At 40.7% G+C, this 26743-nt stretch overlaps 1 pseudogene; it reads left to right on the top strand.

Moving 5' to 3' along the window:
- The first annotated feature begins 21320 nt into the window (after positions 1 to 21320).
- Positions 21321 to 24459, top strand: LOC149238855 (uncharacterized; annotated as a pseudogene).
- Positions 24460 to 26743: the final 2284 nt, after the last annotated feature.

Genomic DNA, 26743 nt, shown 5'->3' with positions numbered 1-26743 from the left:
TTCCAAGTTCTCCCTGAAAAAACTGCTCAGAACTGGTCGAAACTGGACCATACAGACTGCTCCATGCTAAGGGTGCGATGCATCTCACCTATTATACACGGGGGGTGCGATGCATACTGAAAAGCCCTTCTGTAGGGTGCAATGAGCGAGAGCAGACAAATGGCAGAAGCAGTTTTCTAGGTGGAAACTCAAAGAATCTTCTAGAAACTGCTCATTTGACACTTGCCTCTCTGAATTCTCCCAGTGATGAGTAAGATATCAATGAAATCTCCAAGTGGAACCAAGAATTATCAGTGAAATGACACTAATCAAAATCCCAGAAGCTGACTCACTCTCCTACAAACATTTATATATGGATCCCTCATCCCAGAGATCCAGAAGCTGGAATTTTGTAATTTGCAAGGAAGTGTTGTTGGTTTCTCTTTGAAGACATTGTTGGGTGATCTTGCTTTGTATGAGGTGAAGAGGGCTTTCATGCTGGGAGGATGATGCCGGATCAAACATGCTTGGTTGTAATCCTCTCTTCTACTACTTCTATCAATAAATCTATTTAAGTTTTCCTCCATATGCTTGTATATCTCTGAATCTTGTATTTGTATATGCATTTATATGGTTAATGTACATCTGATCCTACATTGTTTATGGTTATAGATCTCTATGCTTTGATGGTATTTTTCTGCTTTGACTCCACAAGTGTTCTTTGAAGCAGGACAAGTGAGAAAGGAGTGGTGAAAGCTCTATCAAAGGAGAGAGGAAACAAGCAAGGAGACTAGCGAAAGACTGAGGTTGGTACTCTCTGCTTCTCTCTCATCTATCTCTCATAAAGGAAAACACAAGTAACTTTAGTTTGTTTGTTTCTAAGATAGATACCCGTCTTAGTGGGACTAGCAGTTCTGAGTGGACACTAGTTTTCCCGATAACAAAATGGCGACTCCACTGGGGAGCAAATAGTTTGTTTGTTTTGTTATTGTTGTTTGCTTTATTAACCACAGACAGAGCTTGAAGTTAAGCCAGCTAGCCTTCGAACTGCTTTTTCTATGCAACTGCAAAGTAGATCAACGTTGCTTCAGTCAATCTCTGGGTTGGTTTATGAACTGAACATCTGACTTGAAAACATCCTAAGTGCCCTGGTGGTAGCTCAAACAACCTCATTAGATCAGCCCCTATACTTTGTGTTTACTGACAATCATTAGCTCAACCTAAATCCTTGAACTTAGCTGCAAACTGTGAGTGAAAACCAAGCTCAGTCTCGTCCCTGGACAATCGCACTGTCTCTCATTATAAATCTGGATGCATCACACCTCCCATGTGTTGTAGGTGAGATGCATCTCTGTTTCCTTGTGTTATAGGTGCGATGATTGAATAAGATTGTTTCTGCCTCCAGATTTTGGTTTTTTCTTCATTGTCTTCAGCTTTATTTAGTAGTTTTGTTGTCTATGATCAGTACATCATTGTTGAAACCATCTTCCTTTGCATTATTTCAGCCTCCATTGATAAGGAATTGTGAATGTTTTTATGTATTTTTCATCATTTACAGTCCTCCTTTGCAAATAGTAGCTTAATTGAACTGTCGTCTTTTGATTTAAAAGTGTCGCAAGTGTCGTTTTCAGTCAAGAAAAAGAGTGTCATAACTTCTTCCTCTTTTAGATAGTCGATTACACTTTTTCCATTGTATTTGATTTGAATTAATAGTATTTCAAGTGTTCAAAGCAATTTTAAATTCGAAATCGAAAAGTGTCGTCTTAGTCTTCCTTTCATTTTTTGAATTCGAAATCACAAAGTGTCATCTTAGTCTTCCTTTCGTTTTTTGAATTCAAAATCGCAAAGTGTCGTCTTAGCCCTCCTTTCGTTTTTTGAAGAGAAAATTGTTAGTACTAACGCTTTGAAAGAAGATAGTTCAGATCTGTACTTAGTTTTCTTTTTGTCATTCTCACATTAAGGAAACTGAAAAACAATACATGCATGTGCATTTGCATTTAAACTGCATGCTGAAATTGATTTAGGAAAAGTGCATCTAGCGTGTGCTCTCTGCTCTATGTTGAAAGAATTTCATTTCTCTTTCCTTAGTAGCTAGGATTTTCATTGCAAAAAGAAAGCAAACGATTGTTTATCATCTTAGATTGCATATTTAGGAATTGTGTATCTACATCACGCAGTGAACCTTAAAGGCAAACTTCTTAAGAAAGATCAACTATAAAATAAACCTCAATGAACATAAAAACGCTTTGGAACCTAACGCACAACATTTAGAAGTCTAGGCTAGAGATGTATTCCGACGTCCTAAATCCTGGTAACTATCGCTTTCATCGTAGGTTGGGTAATTCCTCCTCTTTGAGACGATAACTGCCAGTATGGACTTGTACTCCCACATACCATCGAGTATATATTGGGAGACCACAATAGGCTACATCCTTTATCCTTAGGAAGTCGTGTCTGCCTCCCTATTGATCGCAATGCACTGAACACAGCATTCAGGAAGATTGACTGTTGTACCGTAAAAATTATTCTGCAGTTTTGCAATTGGTTTGGTAATCCCTCTGTCTAGATTTCCAGAGTAGTCACTTTCGTTCCTTTTCAGACTCCTTAAAAGAAAAGGTCCATCTGAGCACTTTTCACTTCAGGCTCATTAAAAATCGAAGGCGACTAGAGTCATCTTTATCTTTTTCTCGACTCTTAAAAGTTGAAAAAGCAAGTTGTGTCAAAGCGTCATAAAATTAATTTAATTCGGAATAACATTTTCCTTTTTTATTTTGAGTTGATCAAGTAATCCGCAATCGTGGAAGAAAGTCAATCAAAACCTCGTCGTTCGGGGAGATTAATGAGTCAACCGTCTTTGACTCCGGAAATGAAACCATTCCAGGCCAAGTGATCTCGTTTAACTGGGTCAAAGTCTCCTGGTTTATTTGAAACTTGTGTTTCAACATCCTCAGAGACTCTAGTTACTCCAACTATTTCCGATATCGCTGCCTCTACAGAAGAAGTTCCAAAGTTACAAGAGGACACTAGAACTGATCCTAGTGTAACGGTAAACACATCTATTCCTGAACCAACTCAATCTAGGACTGATTCGGAAGGTGTCACCCCTCCAACATTTGTCGCTGCAGAGTGTGTACCTTCTTTGGCACCAGAAATATTTTACAGACCTGATGGTCTGCCTCTTCCACCTGGACTGATTGCGATAGAAGAGATTGTGGAGGATCTTCCATCCAGTACCCCATTGCATTTTGGAACTAGGATCCACCTATATCCTTCTAATTCAGAAGTTAGTCACCCTTCACCACAAGTTCTTATAGAATCGTTAGGAAGTCTTTTGGATAGACTTAATATGTCTGAACAACCATCGACATCTAGTATTGTGTCATCCGATACAGCAATAGCAGAACCTCTTACCACTACTCCGACAATGTTTGCTGGTACCCCATTCATCCCAACTAGCTCTCAATCACTAGATGAAGTCCACCCAGGGGTTGTTTCTATAGTATGGTCTGTTCCCATTTGTTCATCCAGAATAATATCAGGAATTTCTTATGTTGAGTCTCACCAAATTGATCCTTCACAACAGTATCAATTTGGGCAGTCCAGTCTACAAAGACCAATTTTCCCTTTGAACACTAGATTGCCACCATATGGGGGGTAGTATGCCTTTTCATTGTTCCCTCCAGGAGAACAACCATATGAGAGTTCACAACAGAATTCGGGTCAAGCTGGAATTGCATCCAATAGTTGGGTGCCAATACTACCTCAACAACCAAGAGTTATATATTCAATACAACCAAGAGTTGTATATTCAATACAACCAAGAGTTTTATATTCAATACCAAATCAACCTGTGTCGAGTATTCCCACTACACTGGCTATTGTGATAGTGTCGCAAGTACAAGTGTTGCCTGTTGTATGTCAACCTCAAGTCTCTCAGGTCGTAATACAATAGCCTCTTGTCTCCAAGACACAACCACAATCACCGATTAGTGGCTCCTTAACTGAAGCGACTCAAGATCAAACGGGTACTATCACCCCTCATCTTGGTCAAACATCCAGTATTGGACAACAGCAAATCATTGGTTTCACAACCATGGCTGGTGCAATATCAACAATCGCAATTCCAACAAGCTTACCGAGGACCTAAGTAATAAACCTTTGCGGGTAATGGGCAGTCGTATATTCAAAACGGTCACCATCAATCATATCATAATGGTTATGCCCATCAACCTTATCAAAGTTATCAGTATCAAATACGTTATGCTGGTATGCAAAGACCCACTGCTCAGGTGATCCCATCTTATCCTGGGTATGCTTCACCAAACCTGAATCAACGTTGCCTTTCGTTGCAACTTTATAATTACCAGATCCGAATCAGATAACAAATGATCCAATTGCTTACGCCCCTTGGTGGCCGGCGATTCCTCATAAACTTTCGTCAGATATTCCAAAATTCAAGGGAAATCCGGGTGAAGATCGGTCAAATCATGTGATGACCTTTCATCTATGGTGTTCATCCAACACTCTCAATGATGATTCAATTAGGCTTCACCTTTTTCAGCGAAAATTAACTGGTCTGGCAGCAAAATGTTACATTGAATTGCCTAGAGCTTCATTCGATAACTTCAGCATCCCATTTTCAGTTACCAATAAGGTACGAAACAGGAACAGAGCTTCTTAACAATTTTAAGCAGACGACAGCCACTCACATATCCGATCATATTCATGAGTGGCGACGCTGTCTTCCAATGGTAAAAACATATGTTCCTGATCAGTTGCTAGCTGAATGGTTTATTAAGTCATTGTTACCTTCTATTACATAATATGTGGCTAAGGGGGCAGTTGTCACTGAAGAGAAAATCATTGCTCGTGCACAATATTTAGACTTGATATATACTCAGTCTCGCACGCTCTATGGCAAAATTCCTGATGCTCCTAGACCAAATTTTTCTATTCTTCCTCTTCCTAAATCAAACAAAGACTCTCATGCCGACGATGGCGTGATAGGTACAACCAGCACAAAAACCGCAAAGGCTACATCTAAGAAAGCCCGTATGGTTTCTAGTCAAAATGAAAATGAAGAACTTCTTGCCTCGAAGGTTAATGTCGTGTCGACCGACAAAGGCAAAGAACCGAAGCAACCAGGGGGCAAGAAGAAAGGGAAAAGCAAAAAGAAGAAACAGGATGATTCGTCTCCTGAAAAATCTTCTGCAAACCCTTCTGGGCAAAAGAAACCTAATCAGCCATGTCTCATATGCGATGAAGACCATTGGACGAAGGATTGTCCATATAAAGTTGAGATTAAGAAATTCTTTAAGAGTTCAAAAACCTCAGCAGTATTGACCGATCCGTTTCCAAACCCAGAAACCAATCTGGTTGCTAGCGACAATGCTTCCCCTTCCCAAGTGCTTATGTTGTCCATTTCGAAACAACAAAATGATGCTTTGATATCGACAAGGAATAAATATTACGGGAATCCACAGTTGTCGAACAACAAGGCTGCAGATCAACCTAGTAGTTCGACAACAACTTCAACCGAAGTTGTGCCATCCATCATTCTTGAGCTAAAAATAAAGCTGTCAAAGGGAGTAGTACACAAATCAACATTTAATCCTCGTGCCTGAGCAACATAGAATTATAATATAGTAGAGGATCTGGCCCAATCGCCATCCTCTATGTCAACGCTTGAAGTACTACAAAATTGCCCCTCCCAAAAGAAGGCTCTATTATCAGCAATAGGTGGGATTGACCCAGCGGATTCCAAACTTGTGGCCTTTAATCATAAAGGATATGAACCTCAATTACCAGCACAACTCGCTTTCCTCATCCAAGTGAAAGCCCTCAACAAAATTGTTCATCGAACAATTATTGATGAGGGGGCATCTACCTGCATTATGTCAATGAGTTGCTGGAAAACTTTAGGATCACCACCCTTGTCAAGATCATCAACGACATTAAAAGCATTTGATGGACGAACATACACCCCGTACGGGATTTTAAGTAACTTACAAGTTGAACTGGGGGGCAAAACAGTAGAAATTGACGTCGAAGTTATCGATGGAAACCTCTATTACAATATCCTACTGGGAAGGCCCTGGATTTATGCTATGGCCACTATTGTGTCAACTTATTTTAGAAAGATTGCATTTCCTTTTCAAGGAGGAATTACAATCATTGATAAACAAACCTTTCTCCCCAACAATTCACAAGTTACAGGAAGCATTCCAACGATCCATGGAAGCTCTCAATCGCTTCAAAATGTCGGAGTAGGCCTACTGAAAGACCCTGCCTTGATGGGTACTTTTTCCCTACCGCCTCCGAGTAATCTAGCGGAAGTGGCCATAGTAGGAACATGCAATATGATATCTTCCATTCAGAATATTTCTGAACATTTTGTTAGCATGGATCATCAACAGGTATTGCCTCCAAGCCCAATAGAAATTTTGTAGCAATCAATTTTCTCGGCCTGGGCAGCAAACCCAAATCAACGCTCATCGAGTGTTTGGATAGATAGGTCAAAGGAATATGGCACCTCTTCAGATCCTTGGTCACATGTACATTCTACAGACGAAGGAATTATTCAGTCGATGATGATAGGAGAGGCACCATGGGAAGATTACCACCATCATTCCCATCTTCCGAATTACAACGAAGATTATTCCAGCGACCTTGATCATCCTTCAATTTTTTATTTTCTATCAAATACTGTAAATACGGTGGATTCCGAGCGAAATTTGTCCAATATTGAAGAAACTATCACCATAAATATCTCGACCAAACCTGATGTTGTAGAGAATATTCATGTCGACAAATCTTGTCCTTCTTCAGAACTGGAAATATATTGCGCTCTCTTTCGCGAATTCAAAGATGTCTTTGCATGGTCATATGAAGAAATGCCAGGCATTGACTTGAGCATAGTTGAACACAAAATCAAAATGTATCCAGATGTCAAACTGGTACGATAACGGCTTCGGCAGGTGCACCCGAAGAAAGCCGTAGCCATCAAGGCAGAAGTTGAAAAACTTTTACATGCTAGTTTCATTTACCCGGTTCCACTAATTGATTGGGTATCGAATATTGTTCCTGTGATGAAAAAGCAAGGAACGATTAGAGTGTGCATTGATTACAGGGATGTAAATCAAGCTTGTCCAAAGGACAACTACCCTACACCCTTCATCGACCAGATAATTGATGAATGAGCCGCATGCGAAATCTTTTCATTTATGGATGGATTTTCCGGGTGTAATCAAATAAATATCTGCCCATAGGACCAGTCGAAGACTGCATTTATATGTCCGTGGGGCACATTCGCATACCGCAAATTACCTTTCGGTTTAAAGAACGCAAGGGAAACTTTTTATAGGGATATGAATTATGCCTTTCATGACATCAAGAACATCGTTCAACCATATCTCGACGATCTTCCATCTCATTCACGAAAGCGGACTGATCATCCGCAGCATTTGAGAGCTATATTTCTACGTTTCCGACACTATAAGATATGACTCAATCCACACAAGTGTGTGTTTTGTGTCGGTTCTGGTTGTTTACTTGGCTTCGTGGTTTCTAAGGACGGAATTCAACTCGACCCATGTAAGGTTCAGGCAATAATTGATACCCCTCCACCTTCAAATTTGCTTCAGATTCAGAAACTCCAAGGGAAAGCAAACTTTCTGAGGAGATTCATTCCAAATTACGTCGAACTTGCTAAAGGTTATATGCGTCTTTTGAAAAAAGAAGTACCCTTCAACTGGGATCAAGTTGCGCAAGCTTCCTTTGATGCTCTAAAGGAATCCCTAATAAAAGCATCATTAATGTACGCTCCTGATTATCAAAAAGACTTTAACCTGTATCTAGCTGCAGCAGATACAACCATCGCAATGGTTTTAGTTCAAGAAGAAAATGGAATCGAACATCCTGTCTATTATTTAAGCCGAAACTTAAATGATACAGAAAGAAAGTACTCCTATGTTGAAAAGCTGGCTCTTGTAGCTGTTCAAGCAATACAGAGATTTTGACATTATATCCTCTTTTGCAAAACTACCATTTTGTCAGATTGCAACCCTATGACTTACATTCTGTCACGTCAGTTACTTGGGGGAAAATATTCGAAATGGATAGCTATTTTGCAAGAGTTTGATCTGGAATTCATAAAATCCAAATCAAAGAAATCTCTGGTTTTCGCGGAGTTACTATGCGACTTCCCATCATCGTCCAACGATTCAACATCCAATTCATCAATCGTGGATGAATCTTTGTTTCTGATATCATCAAGTGATCCGTGGTATGGAGATATAATCATCTATCTCCAAACCCAAACTTACAGGCCTAATACCTCTTGCTCAGAACAATGACGTACTCGATACCAAGCAAAAGACTACATGATCGTCGATGATACACTTTACCATCATGGTATCAATACAGTTCTGAGAAGGTGCCTCACCCATGAGGAGGCCGAAAAACTCCTGAATGATTGCCATTCAAGTGCGTGTGGGGGGCATCAATCTGGTTACACTACGGAAGAAAAGATTTTACGAGCAGGTTACTTCTGGCCAACAATGTTCAAAGATTGCATAACCGCAGTCAGAAGTTGCCATGCTTGTCAAATCTTCGATCGCAAAACCAGAATACCACCTGCACCTCTGCATCCAGTAGTTTTTTTTGGGCCATTCACCAAATGGGGCATAGATTTCATGACATGTAACCACACCTCGGCCGGGGGGCATGGGTATATCATAGTCGTAGTTGACTATTTTATGAAATGGGCCAAGGCGATGCCTACATTAAACAACAGCGGCAAAATAGATGCTCTTTTCTTTTTCAATCATGTAGTCTCTAGGTTCGGCGTTCCACAGGCTATATTCACAGATCATGGATCGCATTTCCGCAGTCACATGATGGTTGAATTGGCTGCCAAATTAGGGAGTTCTACTCCGTATTATCCGCAAGCTAATGGACAAGTTGAGGCCATCAACAAAGTCCTCAAGCGCATGCTGCAAAGGATGATTGGAGTCCACAAACGGAGTTGGAACCTAATCCTGTACTCAGCCTTGTGGGCATATAGAACCTCGGTAAGAAATGTGATTGGGTTTACACCCTTTCAGCTGGTGTATGACCTAGAAGTTGTATTACCAATTCAGTGTGAGATTTCATCTCTCAAGCTCGCAGTCGACCTTCTCCCTGGAACTTCAGAGGAAGAGGCTCATTTCTTGGAACTAATCCAATTGGATGAAACCTGTCGTGACACCGCCTTCGCCAACGAAGCTCATAAGACAAGTTAAGGCATAATTTGACAAAAATTTCAAACCCCGTGTCTTCGCAGAAGGTGACCTGGTCTTGCTTTATGATCAGGAATCCGATAAATTGGGAGCAGGTAAGTTCCAATCTTTGTGGATTCGTCCCTACATTGTTAAACGAGTGTTAGCAAAAGGAGCCTACGAGCTAGTAGATTACGATGGGATTCCACTGGCGCAACCCCGAAACAGGTTGTACCTTAAGCGTTACTATGCTTGACTAAGCATAGTAATCTCTTTATATGCTTTTGTTACGTTTTTGTTTTCGTCAAGAGTGATCATTTTGGTTAGGTAATCCACTTTTACATTTGTTGCAGATGTCGAACCTATTGGAATCATTTGTTGGATATGCCGACGGAGCTAGTCGTAGTACGCAGAACCTATCTTCTGCAGCCTGGGCCATTTTTGATCCAAGCGGTGAGTTAGTGAGTTTCAGAGGGGTATGTATTGGTCGGTCAACGAAAAACATCGCTGAGTATAGCGCGTTGATAGAACTTCTCTCTGATGCCATCGCACGTGGCATACGCCGACTTATTGTCAGGCTAGACTCACAACTTGTCATCCTACAGCTTACTGGCATCTATTCCGTTCGGAATCCAGCTATCTATTGTATGTTCCTAAGGGTCAGGATTTTGGAAAGGCAGTTTGATTCTATTCAATATCAACACATTTCCAGAAACTTAAACACATTAACTGATTCATTCGCAAATTATGTGTTAGATAGACATTTGAAGCATTTATAAAAGAAAGCATTTTAATTAACATTTGCATCAGGATCATATAACTTAACCAAAATAAAGCTCCGAAAATCAAAAATATATATAACTGTTTATAGTTTGTCAAAATGTTCTGTGTCCAAGACAAAATCAATCACATGACCCAAAAACTCAAAAATGCAGGGAAGCACCCTAGACTAATGGTGCTGGTGATAACAAGTCACCGCCTGTGTGATCATACGTAAGAGCCTAGTCCATCGGCTCGGCACGCCAGTAGTATGGCACTGTAATCTCAGAGGTAACTCGTCGGTCCTCACATCCTGAATACCAAGGGTGAGACCCTCGATCTAATCCTGCAATACTGCAAGGGTCTTCGCTATGTCCAGATTGCAAAGGACAACCCTCCCCACAGCCTCTCCTGCTGGAACGACAGCTGCTACCCTCAGGCACACTGCTGGTCGCATTGGTCCAATATCTGCACAAATATATGGGTTTGATTAAGTCTTGATAACATTTAAAAAACACAAGAACATTATAAAAACAATAAACAGAGATATGGTCAGATCTTTTACCTATAACACCCCACTGCTCGCCAGCCGGCAGCACCAAATCTGGGTCACCCTGGAAATCCATCCCAGCATACGGATACTCGGCAAAGACCATCTGTTGACAGTTGAACCACTCAAAGAAGGCATCATAGAATGAAATCTGCAACTGACCAGCATGTCTGGCCATAATATCAACCCATCTCTACATCCGTGGTTTTGTCGGCGCTGGTACTCCGAGTGAAATGTACTGTGGCTGCATTTGTGGGATCTTCTCCAAGGCGAAAGCGGTCAGAATAGAACTGTTAGCTCTGCTACATATTGCTGATACTCGAGGAGCAGAAGTAAGCTCGGTACTTGGTTTTGCTCAAAGGAGGCCTATACTGGTCATCCTCACCCTCTCCTTCACCCCACTTATCCTCCTTTCACCTCCATTTCCCGGGCTCATTGTTAAAAATCATATAAATAACTTTTGCTCTTAAGCTCGAGCGGTAAAACCTAAACCCCATTCAACCATGTTCGCATGACCTCACGCAACCATTTCCCCACCGTCCGATCATCTCCGCCGCGATCGGACGGCAATCATTCTCCCCGCGCCTTCGAACCGCTACGACGATAACGCGCGATGAAAAGTGGTTTCGTCCTTTCCCCGTCGCCACGCGTCACAATCCGAGTGGTATCGCACGCCATTGTACGTTTACTGCCCACCCCCAATGCCGGTGCGGGCAAATACCACTTACCGCCCGTCCTCCGTCCCCGCCTGTTAACTCCCACGTGTCTCCTCCGTCCAATAGCCATTGGATCTGTCCGCCCGAGATCCAACGGCCCACGTTCATTCTGCCCGGCTTTCCCTGATAGTCCCCGCCAAGCCATATCCGTCGTCCATCTGCTAAATCTGATGGTTGATCCTCATCCTTCATCCAACCCATCTGTTTGCCATGTAGTCCACTTGCCCTGACCATTCCGTGCACCCAAAGGACGAAGACAATCGCCTACCAGTACCCAATGTATTTTTTCCCCAACAACCGCATTTGACAAACAGTATGGCCGAGAAGGAAAAGGACGAAGCACGAGCAGATAACTGCATTTAACAGTTATGGAAATTCATCCTATACGATACTCCACCTGCTCGAGAGGACATAAGAGCGCAGGAAAGGATCAGATTTATCTACTAAAGCAAGCAAATGCACCAGAGACTCCATCAAGCAATTAAATGGGTTGGTGTCCAATTATGGCCCCTCCATACTTAGAATGGCTGAGTGATTTTGTATTGAAACTCTATAAATACCCCAAAAGAAGATGTAATCAGGGTTGATGGTTAATGTTTTGATGTAAGGTTCAACTTGTGGAGACTGTAACTATTTTGATACCTGCAGCGTCTCGTCTTCATTTTTAGCTAATACAAGCTTCTTTTGTTGTTGATTGCTCACTTTTCATCCTTGTTTTGTTCTAAGTTGTGCCCGATATGTTGTATTTCTGAGCTCTTGATGTTTAGTATTAGAAAAGTTGTCATCCTATCTCTGTGTTAAAGTCTTGTATGTATCAGTGAAGAAGCTATTCAGTTTTCTTTTCACCTAATGCCAGAGAGCTATCATCCTGTCTGTGCATTAGGGAATTAGATTTCCAGACTTCTTTACTGGTTGCAGCCAACCATCACATGGTCTTGTGCATCTACTGGTGTGGTCAGTATTCCCCACCTTCATCCAATCCTTAAACTATGAGTAATTGGTGGTCTAAAGCCTTGTAGTCTGGGGGTGTTCACGCATGTCTTGAGTTAAACAAAGTAGAAGTGGTTATTTGGCTTGAACAAGCATCATTCCTTCCATTCATCCATTTGCAACAATAAGTTGAATTTGTATGTTCCCGAGCATATCTGAGCTACAACCTAAGAGAGTTTCTTGGGGTGATAACATTAATTGGCGTCATTGCTTGGGAGAGGAGATTGAAGCTCAGCTTCCCTGGGAGAACGACACAGTTCCACGCTTTGATGATAGACAAGGTCTGGACACATTTCAGGTTGTAATCATCTATTTGGCGACTCTACTAGAGAACCAACCTAGTGGCGACTCCACATTACAGTTCTGGCTCAGTTTGTGAGGCATACCTAGAGAAATCCTCAGAAATCACCAGTTGACCCAGTGCCTGACCCTGAGAAGATTTCTAAGCAAAGGAAAACATCACAGAAAGGAGCATCAGGATCACGTAAGCCTAAGAAATCTTATGTATCTCTGAAAGAGAAGATTATAGCTGAGGATATACAGTTTGAAGATTTAGAGCCTAGCATTGTTAGTGAAGAAATACCTTCAGAGATTCATAAAGCTCCTTGTTCATCCAGTTCCCCTTTGGATCTTAGTCCAAAGAAAGTCTCCCATACAGTCCATCATATTCCTTTGTCTCTGTCATCTGTTTCACTGCCCCCTATTGTTCAAACTACCAGTATCCTCCCACCCATCCCAGTCATGGCAGGCCAACAGGCACCCACGAAGATGGAAAGAATCATAGCTGCTAGCTATGGACCCCTAGTCTTGTCTGTTCCTTTGAATGCCATGCCTGCAAGAGAATATCAAAAATATATGCCTCAGTTCATTGGTACAAAGGGAATAACAGCTGAAGAACACCTTGAGTCTTTTTATAGTTATACTGATAACCTAGATATCAGTGAAGATGATGTGTGGACGCGAGTGTTTGTCCAGAGCCTTGATGGTGAGGCTAGAAAGTGGTTCAGAGAGTTGACCCCTAGGTCAATAGCAGACATCAAAGCCTTAGATGATGTATTCTTGAAGCATTGGGGAGATAAGAAAGACCTGCTCTATTACCATACAGAGTTTGGAAACCTCAAGAGGGAGAATGGGGAATCATTGCATCATTTTAATAAAAGATTTAACCATATGTATAGTAAGATACCAACTAAAGTAAAGCTTACCCCCAACTCTGCCAAACTCACCTATGCCAATGCTTTTGACTCTGATTTTTGCCTACTCTTGAGAGAAAGAAGATGTGCCACTCTAGCTGAAATGCAGGATGCATCTTTAGAGGTGGAATTGAATATCATGGTTGCAGAAAGCTCAAAAGTCAGGCTGATAGAAGGAGGCAGAGAGGTGAGGCTTCTTCTTCCTCTATTTCATCTTCAGAACCTAAGTTAGAAAAAATGACTAAAATGATAGAGTCATTGGCTGTTGAGATATCTAAGTTGAAAGTTGAGCAGAGCTCTGGAAAAGCAAGGCTTCCAAACACATTTGCTCCAAGAAACCCAAATCCATTCAGAAGAGCAAATGAGTAATTGCATATCATTCATAAGGGTTAAGAAGTAAATGAACAGCAAAGAGTGAAGGCTCCCTTCCAGAACGTAGTCATGGAAGAGGAGCGGTCTGAAGAAGAGGATGAAATTCATTGCATGGAAGATAAAGGTAGTGTTGCCTTTTTTGCATTGGCTACCTATGAATAATCATTGCTACAGGAGAAAACCAGTCAAAAGTGGGACAGAGAGGTTGATCTACAGATTGATGAGTAGCAAAGATATAAGTTGAGGTCAAAAGCAAACAATGTCAAGGAGAATCTTGCCCAAAGAGTTGTTGTCCCAACAGAGTAATAGAATATTAGACAGAAAAGACCAGCAGCTAATCCTGTCATCCCCAAAGCACTAGCTCAAGAGGTAAGAGGTCCTGACAAGTCCCCTTCCCCTTTCAATTTTGAATCAGAAGTCCAGAAGTTAAAAATATATGTGCCTCTGATAGAGTTTGTAAAGAGTGAAGTTTTTAGAAAGCCTATCCTTGATGCTCTCGAGCTAAAAGCCTCACTAGCCTCCACTGACTACGTCAATTTGCAAGATGATAAGCCTGCAGTTGTGCTTAACCCAATGATTGAACCTGCTGATAATAGCTTCCCATCGTTCTATGTCTCCTTGACCATCCATGATAAAACCCTCCATAACTGCCTGCTAGACACAGGGGCCAGCCACAATTTGATACCTAAAGTTGTCATGGAAGAGTTAGGCCTTGGTATCACTAGACCATATCATGACTTATTCTCATTTGATTCAAGAAAGGTAAAATGCCTAGGATTAATCAAAGACCTAGCCATTACCCTAACTCAGCTGCCCATGAAGAGCATGATTATGGATATTGTGGTAGCAGATGTCCCCCCCAAGTTTGGCATGTTGCTATCCAGAGGGTGGATTAAGAGACTAGGTGGGACATTAAAAAATGATTTATCCTATGCTATTGTCCCAATTTTTAGAGGGGAAAGCAGGAGATTGTACAGAGAATCACAGCTGGCCTATATCATTAGTGATGAGAAGAATCCTTCTAATCATCCCATTTATGTTGTGGACACCGAGTTTGGAGCATGTATCCTCCAAATTGAAGAATCCCACAAGGCCTCATTGCAGCTCAAGAAACCAATCGTTCAGGCCGAGGGAGAGCAAGAAAGTTAGATTTGGGAAATGTTCTTTGATGGAGCATGTTCTAGGGAAACTGCAAGAGTAGGGGTGGTGCTGAGATCTCCGGAACAAGAAAGCACACATCTGTCTTTTAAGCTAGCTTTCTAAGTCACCAACAATATAGCAGAGTATAAGGCTCTGATATTGGGCCTTAACGTAGCTGAAGACAGAGAAATCAGAAACATAAAGGTGTTTGGAGATGTTGATCTTATCATTCAACAAGTGAACAAAACATTTCAAGCAAAGCACCCAAGGATGAAAGCATATAGAGATGAGGTATGGAGGCTCAAAGATTATTTTGATAGTTTTTGTATCTCATATATCCCTAGAGTCTGAAATCAGCTTGTTGATTCCCTTGCTATATCTGCTAGCATGTTTATTCCTCCCATGCCTCCCGGTCTAGTTTATGAAGTTCAGATGAAATATAGACCATCCTTGCCTGATAATGTTTAGCATTGGAAAGTTTTTGAGGATGATGATGAGGTAAATAGGTTTCTTTAATTCATTGATGAATTCTCTGAAATACAAATTGATCAAGAAAATGAAGCTTTGGAAGAAAACCCCCAGTCCCAGCTTGGAAATAAAATTAGCAAAAACAACATTGTCCAACTGCCCAGCAATCACATAGCTAAAGGCCTAGTCCCTTTAGAAAAGTTGTTTGACCAGAATGTTGTGCCTTATAAGGCTGCCCAAAAAGAAGACCAATCTGCAGTCTGTAAGCATAATATTGGGAGTCCAGAACAACCAAGATATATAAATCTGTCCACCCATTTCTCTGCTGCCCAGAGTTCTGAGTTCTGCAGTTTAATGAAACAATTTGCTGATGTTTTTGCCTAGGAATATAGTGACCTGAAAACATATGACAAAAAGATCATCCATCATAAAATTCCTTTAGAGAAAGACACCATTCCTTTCAAACAAAAACTGAGACCCATAAATCCTTTTCTCCTTCCTCTAATTGAAAAAGAAATCAAGAGGTTACTAGCTGCCAAAATCATAGTCCCTCTGAGATATTCAAAATGGGTAGCCAACTTAGTGGTAGTAAGGAAGAAAGGTGGAGAAATTAGGCTTTGCATTAATTTCAGAAACTTAAACAAATGCTCTAAGAAAGACAATTATCCTCTGCCCAAGATGGAGCATTTGCTGCAGAAGGTCTCAGGAGCCAAAGTGATGTCTTTCTTGGATGGATTTTCAGGATACAACCAGGTTGTCGTACATCCAGACGACCAATAGAAGACTGCATTCACCACTCCTTGGGGCACCTTTATGTATTCCAAGATGCATTTTGGGTTGATGAATGTTGGAGCCACCTTTCAGAGGGCTATGGATATAGCATTTGTGGGAGAGAAGGACAAATTTGTCCTTGTTTACCTTGATGATATAACCGTGTACTCCAGCAGCCATCATGAACACTTGCAGCATTTGAAGAGAGTGTTTCTGAAGTGCAGAAGATTTGGGATTTCTGTCAATCCTAAAAAGTCATAGTTTTCTTTAGAAGAGGGCAAGCCGTTGAGACATGTTGTTTCTGCTGCAGGTGTCAAAATTGACCCAGAAAGAGTGAGAGCAATACAGACTTTGTCTGTCCCGAGGTCAAAGAAGGATATCAAGTCCTTTCTGGGCAAGATAAATTTGTAAGGAGGTTTATTCCTAATTTTGCAGAACTTGTAAAACACATTACCTCCATGTTGAAAAAGGTGTCATAAGTCAATTCGACTGATGCAACAAGAAAATCTTTTGAATCCATCAAAAGGGCTATTATGGAAGCTCCTACTTTAATTAGTCCAGATTACAACAAGGAGTTCCATATATTTTCATTTGCTTCTGAGAACACCCTTACAGTAGTTTTGATGCAAGAAGATGAAGAAGGCTCAAAGCATCCAGTGGCATTTTTCAGCAAAACATAAAGGGATGTTGAGCTGAAGTATGATATCATTGAAAAACAGGCATATGCTCTTATCAAGTCTTTGAAAGCTTTCAGAATTTACATTCTGCATTCCAAGATAATTGCCTATGTACCCTCTGCTTCAATAAAATATGTCCTAACGCAGCCCGATGTTGATGGGAGAAGGGCTAAATGGATTTCAAAGCTTATTGAATTTAACATAGAACTGAAGCCCACCAAACTGGTCAAAGGTTAGGGCCTTGCCAAATTAATGGCTAAATAAAATTGCAAAGCGCTGGACATAAATCTCATAAACACAATTTCAGAGTAGGGTCAGACAGAAGAAAAACAGTTGAACCAGGGCAAAATCAGTCGTTGGCAAAAAATATAGCTTCTTGTGAGTGATATTCCATCATGGCTCAATTCTTGCTAAAGCTAGAAATTCCTCTAGGCCTTAGTTCGAGCCAAGCTAGAACTATTAAGCTCAGGGCATCCAAATACTACATTCATGAAAATATGCTCTACTGGAGAGACCCCTCTGGAATTCTTTTGAGGTGTCTGGACAAAGAACAATCCATGGAAGTGATGCAGCAGTTTCATTCCAACATATGTGGGGGACATCACTATTGGAAAACTACAACCCACAAAATCCTCAAAGTTGGGTACTATTGGCCCTCCTTGTTTTTTGATGTCTTTTCATTTGTTAAATCTTTTGACAGGTGCCAAAGATTTGAAGGGAAGCAGCAATTGAAGTCCCTGCCCTTAAAACCCATACATGCTAGTGGCCCTTTTCAGCAGTGGGGCTTGGATTTCATTGGAGAAATCAATCCACATTCCAGTGGCCAACACAAATGGATATTAGTAGCCACAGATTACTTCACTAAATGGATTGAGGCCATCCCTACTAGAAAGGTTGATCATCAGGTGGTCATGAAGTTCTTAACAGAGAGTATCTTCACTAGGTTTGGTTGTCCTCATAAACTAGTTACGGACAATGTAGTAGCCTTCAGGGAAAAATAATTAGTGGACATGTGTGACTCAATGAACATTAAGTTGGTTCATTCCACCTCATACTACCCTCAAGGCAATGGTCTAGCGGAATCTTCCAACAAGAGCCTGATAAGGATAATTAAAAAGCTGTTGGAAGATAACAAAAACAATTGGGATTCTAAGCTCAAGTATGCACTATGGGCTGATAGAGTAACCACCAAGAAATCCACAGGGGATTCTCCATTCAAGTTGGTATATGGGACTGAGGTTGTATTCCCAATTCAGTTAACCCTCCCTGTGGCAAAGTTCTTGCAAGAAGAGCAGAATGAGGAAGAGGACATGGAAAAAAGGACCACTAATTTAGCAGAGGTACATCAAATCAGAGAACAATTGGTCTCATGGCCAGGATGAGCTTGACCTCTTCTTTGATCATCTTAACAGGCAGTCCGTAGCCATTAAGTTCACCAAGGAGCAGGAAGTTGAGGGATGCCTCCCTTTCCTTGATATCCTTATTTCTAGGAATGATGATGGTTCCCTAGCCCATCAAGTTTTTCGAAAGAAAACTCATACGGAACAGTATCTTCATGCCAATTCCCACCATTTCCCGGCTCAAAAGATGGGTGTTCTCAGTACCCTTGCTACTCGGGCCCTGAGGATCTCGGACAAGAAGAGCTTTGAGAAGGAAAAATCCCATCTGCTGGATGTCTTTGTGGAGAATGGTTACAGTAGATACATGGGTCATAGGGCTTTTCTTAAAGCTTCCAAGAATTTGCTGGCGAAAAGAGAACCAAAAGATCATGTTCTTGGTGTCCATCTTCCTTATGTTCAAGGGACCACTGATAGAATTGGTAGGATTCTCAGGAGGCATAGTATCCCTGTGTCCTTTAGGCCCCTGAACACCATTCGTTCATCCCTCAGATCGGTGAAGGACCCCATCGACCCTAAAGATATGAAGGGTGTTTATATGATCCCATGTTCCTGTGGGACCCCCTATATTGGGGAGACTGGTCGTTCCATTAATCAGAGGATTAGCGAGCACGCAGCGGATCTGAAGCACAGGAGATCTAAGTCTTCCGCTTTGGTTGAACATGCGGAGAAAACCAATCATCATGTTTGTATTGAAGAAGCTAGTGTTATTGCTAGGGTTTCGCATTTCCATCATCGAAAATTCAGGGAAGCGCTTGAGATCGAAAAGAGACCAAGCAATCTCAATAGAGACGATGGTTGGAAAGTCAGTAGGTGTTGGGTCCCAACCCTCTCTGCCTAGTCGTTTTTTCGTCCTTTTTGGTGTCTTTGATCTCTATTTTCTTATTTATTTATTGTATTATTCTTTTTTGATTTATGTATTAATTTATTGGTTTATTTATTCATTTATGTATTTTATTTTTATTTTTATTTTCATTTTTGGTTTTTTTTTTTTTTTATTAATTTTTCATTCGTATGTATAGCATCCTATTTCTTCTGATATTTCAAGGTCCTTTACCTAATTTCCATTTTAATTCCTATTACTGCTTATTGTTTATTTTTAAGGGCCTCCATGTAACTAATTTTCATTTCTAATTCTTTACTCCTTATATCTAATTTCAGATCTATCATATTTTCCTTTTGATTTCTTTATTACCTTTTATTAATTATCATTAGTTTATTCATTTAGCTTATAGCCTAATTAAAATTTTTAATAATACTTTTATATGAAATTAATTTATTCATTATTATTACTAATTTTCCTTTTAAATTAGTAACTAACTTAAAAAAAATTAACCTTGATTAATGTTCATTTTAGTAATACTTTTAAATAGGAATTTATTTTCTTCATTTAACCAATTATTATTTAACTTATAAAGTTTTGTAGGTCTCATTTTTATTCATTAGGTCATTTAATTAACTAATTTTCCTTTTAATTATTAATTAAATTATGATTTTTATTATTTATTTTGATTGTCTTTATTTCTAATACTTTTAAATTAAAATTATTTATATTTTTTGAGGCTTTTATTTGACTATTTATTAATTAACCTATAGTTTTTAATTATTAAGTTTTGATTTTCTTTATTTCTAATACTTTTAAATAATATTATTTATATTTTTGAGGCTTTTCAAGGTCATTTATTTAACTAATTATTAATTAACTTATAGTTTTTAAATTATTAGGTCCTTAATTTATATTTTTAAGAATTAAAATATTATAATTATTTTTGACCCCTGTACTTGAGTCAAACTAGCCGTTAGATATGATAGCTGTTGGAGGCTCAGCTCAGACTATTTAACATGAGGAGCTAGATCTGTTTCTTCAACTTGTCCTGACGATGAACCACACTAGTTGGTTCGAAACGCGTCGACAAATGAAATTCTATGTGATATGCGCCGAAATCTTTCTCTAACCAGAGAACAATTGGTTGAAAAGTCTGTAGCACATCATAAGAGAATCAAGGAAGCATTTGACAGGAGGGCAAAAATAGATAATTTTCAGGTTGGAGACTTGGTTCTAAAGTGGGATGCACTGAAAGAGACGAGAGGCAACCATGGGAAGTTTGATGCTTTTTGGACAGGGCCTTTTATCATTTCTCATATCCAAGGGAACAATACTTTCATACTGCAAAGTATGGAAGGGAAGGCAGTTTTTGATGGCCCAGTTAATGGCCGATTTTTGAAAATTTATGTTGTTTAAGGTCTCCAGGTACTAAAGTTGTAAATATGTTGTTTTATCAGTTTTAGTTAGACTTAGTTAGACTCTGCCCAATGGAACATTAGGAAATATTGCTAATTTGGTTTTCACAGGGAAGGCAATGGTCTGCAGTTCTTGAGACCTCACAGGGAGGATCTCATCCCCAGAAGGAGCCAGTGTTAGCTCTGCTACATATTGCAGATACTCGAGGAGCAAAAGTAAGCTCGGTCCTTGGTTTTGCTCAAAGGAGGCCTATATCAGTCATCCTCACCCTCTCCTTCACCCCACTTATCCTCCTTTCACCTCCATTTCCCGGGCTCATTGTTAAAAATCATATAAAGAACTTTTGCTCTTAAGCCCGAGCGCTAAAACCTAAACCCCATACAACCATGTTCGCATGACCTCGCGCGACCATTTCCCCACCGTCCGATCATCTCCACCGCGCTCAGACGGCAATCGCTCTCCCCGCGCCTTCGAACGCTAGGACGATAACGCACAATGAAAAGTGGTTTCGTCCTTTCCCCGCCGCCACATGTCGCACTCTGAGTGGTATCGCACGCCATTGTACGTTTACCGCCTAACCCCCAATGCCAGTGCGGGCAAATACCACTTACCACCCATCCTCCGTCCCCACCCGTTAACTCTCGCGCGTCTCCTCCTTCCAATAGCCCTTCGATCTGTCCGCCCGAGATCCAACGGCCCACGTTCATTCCGCCCCACTTTTCCTGATAATCCCCAGCAAGCCATATTTTCCATCCATCCCCTCAATCTGACGGCTGATCCTCATCCTTCATCCAACCCGTCTGTTCGCCATGCAGTCCACTTGCCCTGACCATTCTGTGCACTCGAAGGATGAAGACAACTGCCTACCAGTACCTGATGCATTTTTTCCCCAACAACCACATTCGATAAACAGTATGGCCGAGAAGGAAAAGGATGAAGCACGAGAAGATAACTGCACTTAACAGTTATGGAACTTCATCCAATACGATACTCCACCTGCCCGAGAGGACAAAAGATCGCAGGAAAGGATCAGATTTATCTACTGAAGCAAGAAAATGCACCAGAGACTCCATCAAGCAGTTAAATGTGGTTGGTCGCCAATTATGGCCCCTCCATACTTAGAATGGCCAAGTGATTTTGTATTGAAACTCTATAAATACCCCAAAAGAAGATGTAATCAGGGTTGATGGTTAATGTTTTGATGTAAGGTTCAACTTCTGGAGACTGTAACTATTTTGATACTTGCAGTGTCTCGTCTTCATTTTCAACTAATACAAGCTTCTTTTGTTGTTGTTTGCTCACTTTTCATCCTTCTTCTGTTCTAAGTTGTGCCTGATATGTTGTATTTATGAGCTCTTGATGTTTAGTATTAGAGAAGTTGTCATCCTATCTTTGTGTTAAAGTCTCATATGTATCAGTGAATAAGCTATTTAGGTTTCTTTTCACCTAATTCCAAAGAGATCGCATCCTGTATGTGCATTAGGGAATTAGATTTGCAGACTTCTTTACTGGTTGCAGGCGGCCATCACATGGTCTTGTGCATCTGCTGGTGTGGTGAATATTCCCCACCTTCATCCAATCCTTAAACTGTGAGTAATTGGTGGTCTAAAGCCTGGTAGTCTGGGGGTGTTCACGCATGTCTGGAGTTAAACAAAGTAGGAGTGGTTATCTGGCTTGAACAAGCATCATTCCTTCCATTCATCCATTTGCAACAATAAGTTGAATTTGTATGTTCCCGAGCATCTCTGAGCTACAACCTAGGAGTGTTTCTTGGGGTGATAATAAGAAACATAACCAAAGTTCTTGGATCTTCCGTTCTTCACCTTGGTAAGTTGTTCTTTTATAACCAGAAGTACTGCATCACACCAATTGAATACCTTTGGTTCAAGGAATTCCAGAGCATACTGCATATAGGACCTGTTGGCCAAATGAAGAGCCGCACTACCAGCCAATCTAGCAAAGGTGAATAAGATAGTCCTCAAGGACCGGTCAGTGACATCTCGAATACTGATCTTGCCGTCCCTGCTCGGCTGAGATCCATCTCTACAGAATCGACAAATATAATCCCTCACGGATTCACCTCCACGGGTGGATCCTGATAGTGAGAGAGGGGCACCACGCCTCGATAAACTAGTCAAGAAGTAGATATCCTCAATTGTCAAAGGGATGGATTTACCTCGAATCTGGAACACTTGGTTGGTAGGATCCCATGCATCGAGAAAGTATTGCAACAAATTGATTTGTTGCCTCATGCTGGATATGCGGAAGAATTTGAGCAAGCCACAGTTCCGCAATGCAGTCACCATACCCAGATCATGTAAGGCAACCATATCCTCTTCTTCATGCTAGCGTTCACGCCATGTCACGACCATCTTGATCTGATGAATCTCTGTAAAACAAACAAGAGAAGAATTAGGATCCTGATTCAGGCAAAAACCCTCAAAATTTCTGTTAGACTCCGTCTTGTCAAATCAAATGTGAGATTGATTCTTCTTCAAAACCCTGTTTTGAAGAAGAAATCATTAAATGTGTTTTTTTTTTAGAATATGTATTTTGTCAAAATGTTCCAAAGCTCTACAGTTCTTCAAATGGCAGCAGTTTCATCAGCTCCTATCTCTGCATTCAAACGAAACAAAAAATGGGCATTTACATAAAAGGCTTACAGATGCATGACAGTGGCATGTATACATGTGGGTACTTAAAACTGTGGGCAAGGAAAAATTTACATGAACCAACCACAAGCATGCTACGCAGCTTGCACTTGCGGGCAATGCCATGTACCTGCCAATGGGGAATAATCAACAAGGGAAGCGTTGACAGAGTCTACACTTATAGGAGGTTCGAGCTACAAAATGCTGGCCAACTAAAGGCCTGAGAATGGGGCTAAGAGACCCTTCAAGAGTTTCATCTATCTTGCAGTTTCATATTGTGGATGGACATATGCAAGGTTTCCACCTAAGCGCAAGGCACTTCTTACAAATCTTCCGAAGAAGTATCAACAGCTTAGAAGGTGTATCACTGCAAACTCATTTTTTGTTCTAAACATGCTCCAGGCTTTTGGAACCTCCTTTTGACATGAGCCAAGACTGTGGATCATGCGAATATGAGGTTGGAATGTACAATGAGAATCGGGATGAATCTCAAACAATACCGGCAGAAGCACATCAATTCAATGGATTGCAAGGCAGTCTTGATGGACATACTAAGAGCACACAAATAGATACTTCTCACAACTATCATGTATTGAAAGAACACGATGTGTTAGCTACTGATAGGATGCTGAATACTTGTTCAAATGAGCTTCATAGAGGAAGTAGAAGTGGTGAAGCAGACCTTGAAGTAGGCGGTGCCCAGGATGAATGGAATCTCTATCAAGGTCGATGTCCTTCAGTCAACTGTGGTTCAACCTCTCTCAAAACATATGGTAACAAATTAAGTGTTGATTTTGAGTCTGATCGAAGTAATAGCAGGGTAACTTGTGGTTGCAGCAAGAGTGAGCCAGATAGTTGTGGACCCGGCATTTCAACTTCATGCCTCTTCTGCTGATGTTGATAAGGTCCGGTGCATTATAAGAAATATAGTTCGAGATTGGGCTCCGGAGGGAGAGGCAGAACGTAATCAGTGCTACAAACCAATTCTTGAAGAACTTCAACGGCAATTTAGTAATCATTCGAGGGAAAGATCACCTAGTTGCTTGGTTCCTGGGGCTGGACTTGGACGGTTGGCTTTGGAGATTTCACGTCTTGGTTTTATAAGCCAAGGAAATGAGTTCTCATATTACATGATGATATGCTCAAGTTTTATTCTGAACCACACTCGTGAACCAATGCAGTGGGTAATTTATCCTTGGATACATATCAATTGTAACTTTCTGTCTAATGAAAACCAACTTCGGCCTATCTATTTTCCAGATCTTCATCCCGGAAGGAATTTCTGAGGGGTTTTCAATGTTTTGTCGTCTTTTCCCTGGCAAATAGGCTTGGAGTCCTGCCACTTGAGTTGAACAGGCTACTCATTATAGTTGTTGTTTTGTCTATGGCCTTAACCCCCTTTCTCAATGACGTTGGGCACAAAGCTGCTGAGGCAATTGATTCAAGGTTTGAGACAAATGGAAAAAGCACAGAAGTAAGGAATTTCAATGTCAGTGAACCGGTTGTCATTCTTGGATTTGGCCAAATGGGTCAGGTTCTTGCCAACTTTTTGTCTACTCCTTTAGTTGTTGTTTTAGATGGAGATCTGTCCGGCATGCCTTATGTAGCAGTTGACTTGGATCCTACAGTTAGAAAGACTGCTCGAAATCTTGGCTTTCCAGTTCGTTATGGGGATGGATCACGACCAATTGTGTTGCAGACAGTCGGTATTACTCTACCAAAAGCTGTAATGGTCATGTATACTGGAAAGAAAATTACTATGCAGTCCGTTGAAAGGCTCTGATACCCTGTACGAGATTGTACGAGATTTTGTTCTTTGATTTCTGCCAGCGATTGTTGGGATCCTTTGGAGATTTTGTGGGATTACAGGCGATGTGGCTCTTAGAAGGCGGATTGTGAGCTATTGCTGATGCTACCATATTGCATGTGGTTGGACGTGTTAGAGTTCGATGAGTGGCTCTGGCTATTGGGTCGTTCCTGCAAATAAATTTAAATTAAACGTTAAATGCAACCGTGCTCAGTACAGTTGTCACCATGAGCTGAATTGGCAGAATTTTAGTTTAAAGGTTGTTTTGTTAAAATGACAAATGTAACGTGGCAAGATAAAAATAAGTCAAGACTATCTATCACAGCCAAAGAATGGGATTCGATTTAAAACTTCAGTCCTGATCCTATGGAGATCTGTGCTCCAAACATTTATCTCTTAATTGGCCATTAGAGGATTTTTAGAGGAACGCTGTTCTATTTTAGAATAGATGGAAACGCTCTTTTCTTTTTGTAACTGCAGGTGAAACAACGCCCCTGTTTTGAGGACGATTTGTTTTTCCCTAAGCAGCATTTATTTATTGTATTAAAAAATTCATTTGAGAGGAGGGGGAGAGAGTTCTGAGAGCTGGTGGAGAACAGAGCTTTCATTGTACAGATTTTGACAGAGATTTTAATCAAAAAATGCAGCTCTGACCCCTGAGATTCCTGTGGTATGACAATTTAACATAAGTTTTCCTTCTGTTTCATATGTAACCTGTTATGTTTTCATTTCATTTCATGATCATTTCCAATTGAACAAATGAAGAGTTTAGGTAGAATTCATAATGTTTTATGCTCTGCCTATAAGTTTGTTCATATTCAATGTTTTCCTCTGTTTGACAAGGATTCATCCTCTATGCCCTTGTCAGCTCCTCAGCAGTCTTGCCATTCCATTTAATCTCAATTTGATGTTAAATTTCTTGCCTACCTTGCCTCAGGGGATAATCTGTGTTCTTGATTACATTTCTCTGCTCAAGCTGTTACTTTGCCCATGCAGCCCAGAAAAACCCCATCATTTTATTAAAAACCCCCTTTTATCAATTTACTAGCCTAAAATCAGTTTCTTTTAAAGTCATCTCAGCCTCCTTTGAAAACTTTTTTTGCTGAGATAGACCGGAGAGAGCCCTCTCCTGTCCTCGTAGGGCTAGCTACGAGGCTAAGTGGTTTGATGTCACCTTGAGTTTCGCCTTCTTCAGCCTGAGGAAAATTCGAGCGCTAACATATTGGCGACCATACTGGGAGAACATTCGACTTGTTGATTGTCTTGTCCCAGTACATGAACTCAAATTGCAGATCTGATGTTGATGGTGGATGCCGGTCAGATACATATGCAGGCTGAACCATTCACCTGGCGACTCCAACTCGATCCAGACAGTCCAGTGCTCGCTGATCCATTTATGCAATGGTGGGGTATGTGGCAAACCCTGCCCTGTGTGAAGCTCTAAACGAAGTCAGAGAGTGGTTAGTGGATATTGAAATTAATGAAGAATTTTTCAGTACCTTCTTTCAATGTTTGAAATCTCCGAAGTATCACCTTGAAACTAAAACTAGTGCCTGTGAGTTAATTGTTGAAAAACTTGAAAAGGAGATTCAATGTTTAGGTGAGCAGATCCAGTCATATGATTTCCAAGACCCTAAAAAGTTCTTGGAAATCCTTCCTCCTTCGCAACAAGAAATAACAGACTTGCCTACAGATGTTTACATTGACAATGTGCAGCTGGAAGTATGTATTGCAGAGTTGGGGCAGCCAACAGAGTCCGGCTTCCGCGATCTAA

Source organism: Pinus tabuliformis, chromosome 8 (genome assembly GCF_031772625.1).
Source record: "Pinus tabuliformis cultivar Carrire ecotype Pingquan chromosome 8, CPIR1, whole genome shotgun sequence".
Taxonomy (NCBI): Eukaryota; Viridiplantae; Streptophyta; class Pinopsida; order Pinales; family Pinaceae; genus Pinus; species Pinus tabuliformis.
Note: the sequence above shows the minus strand (reverse complement) of the source record. Positions and strands in the feature narration are given on the sequence as shown.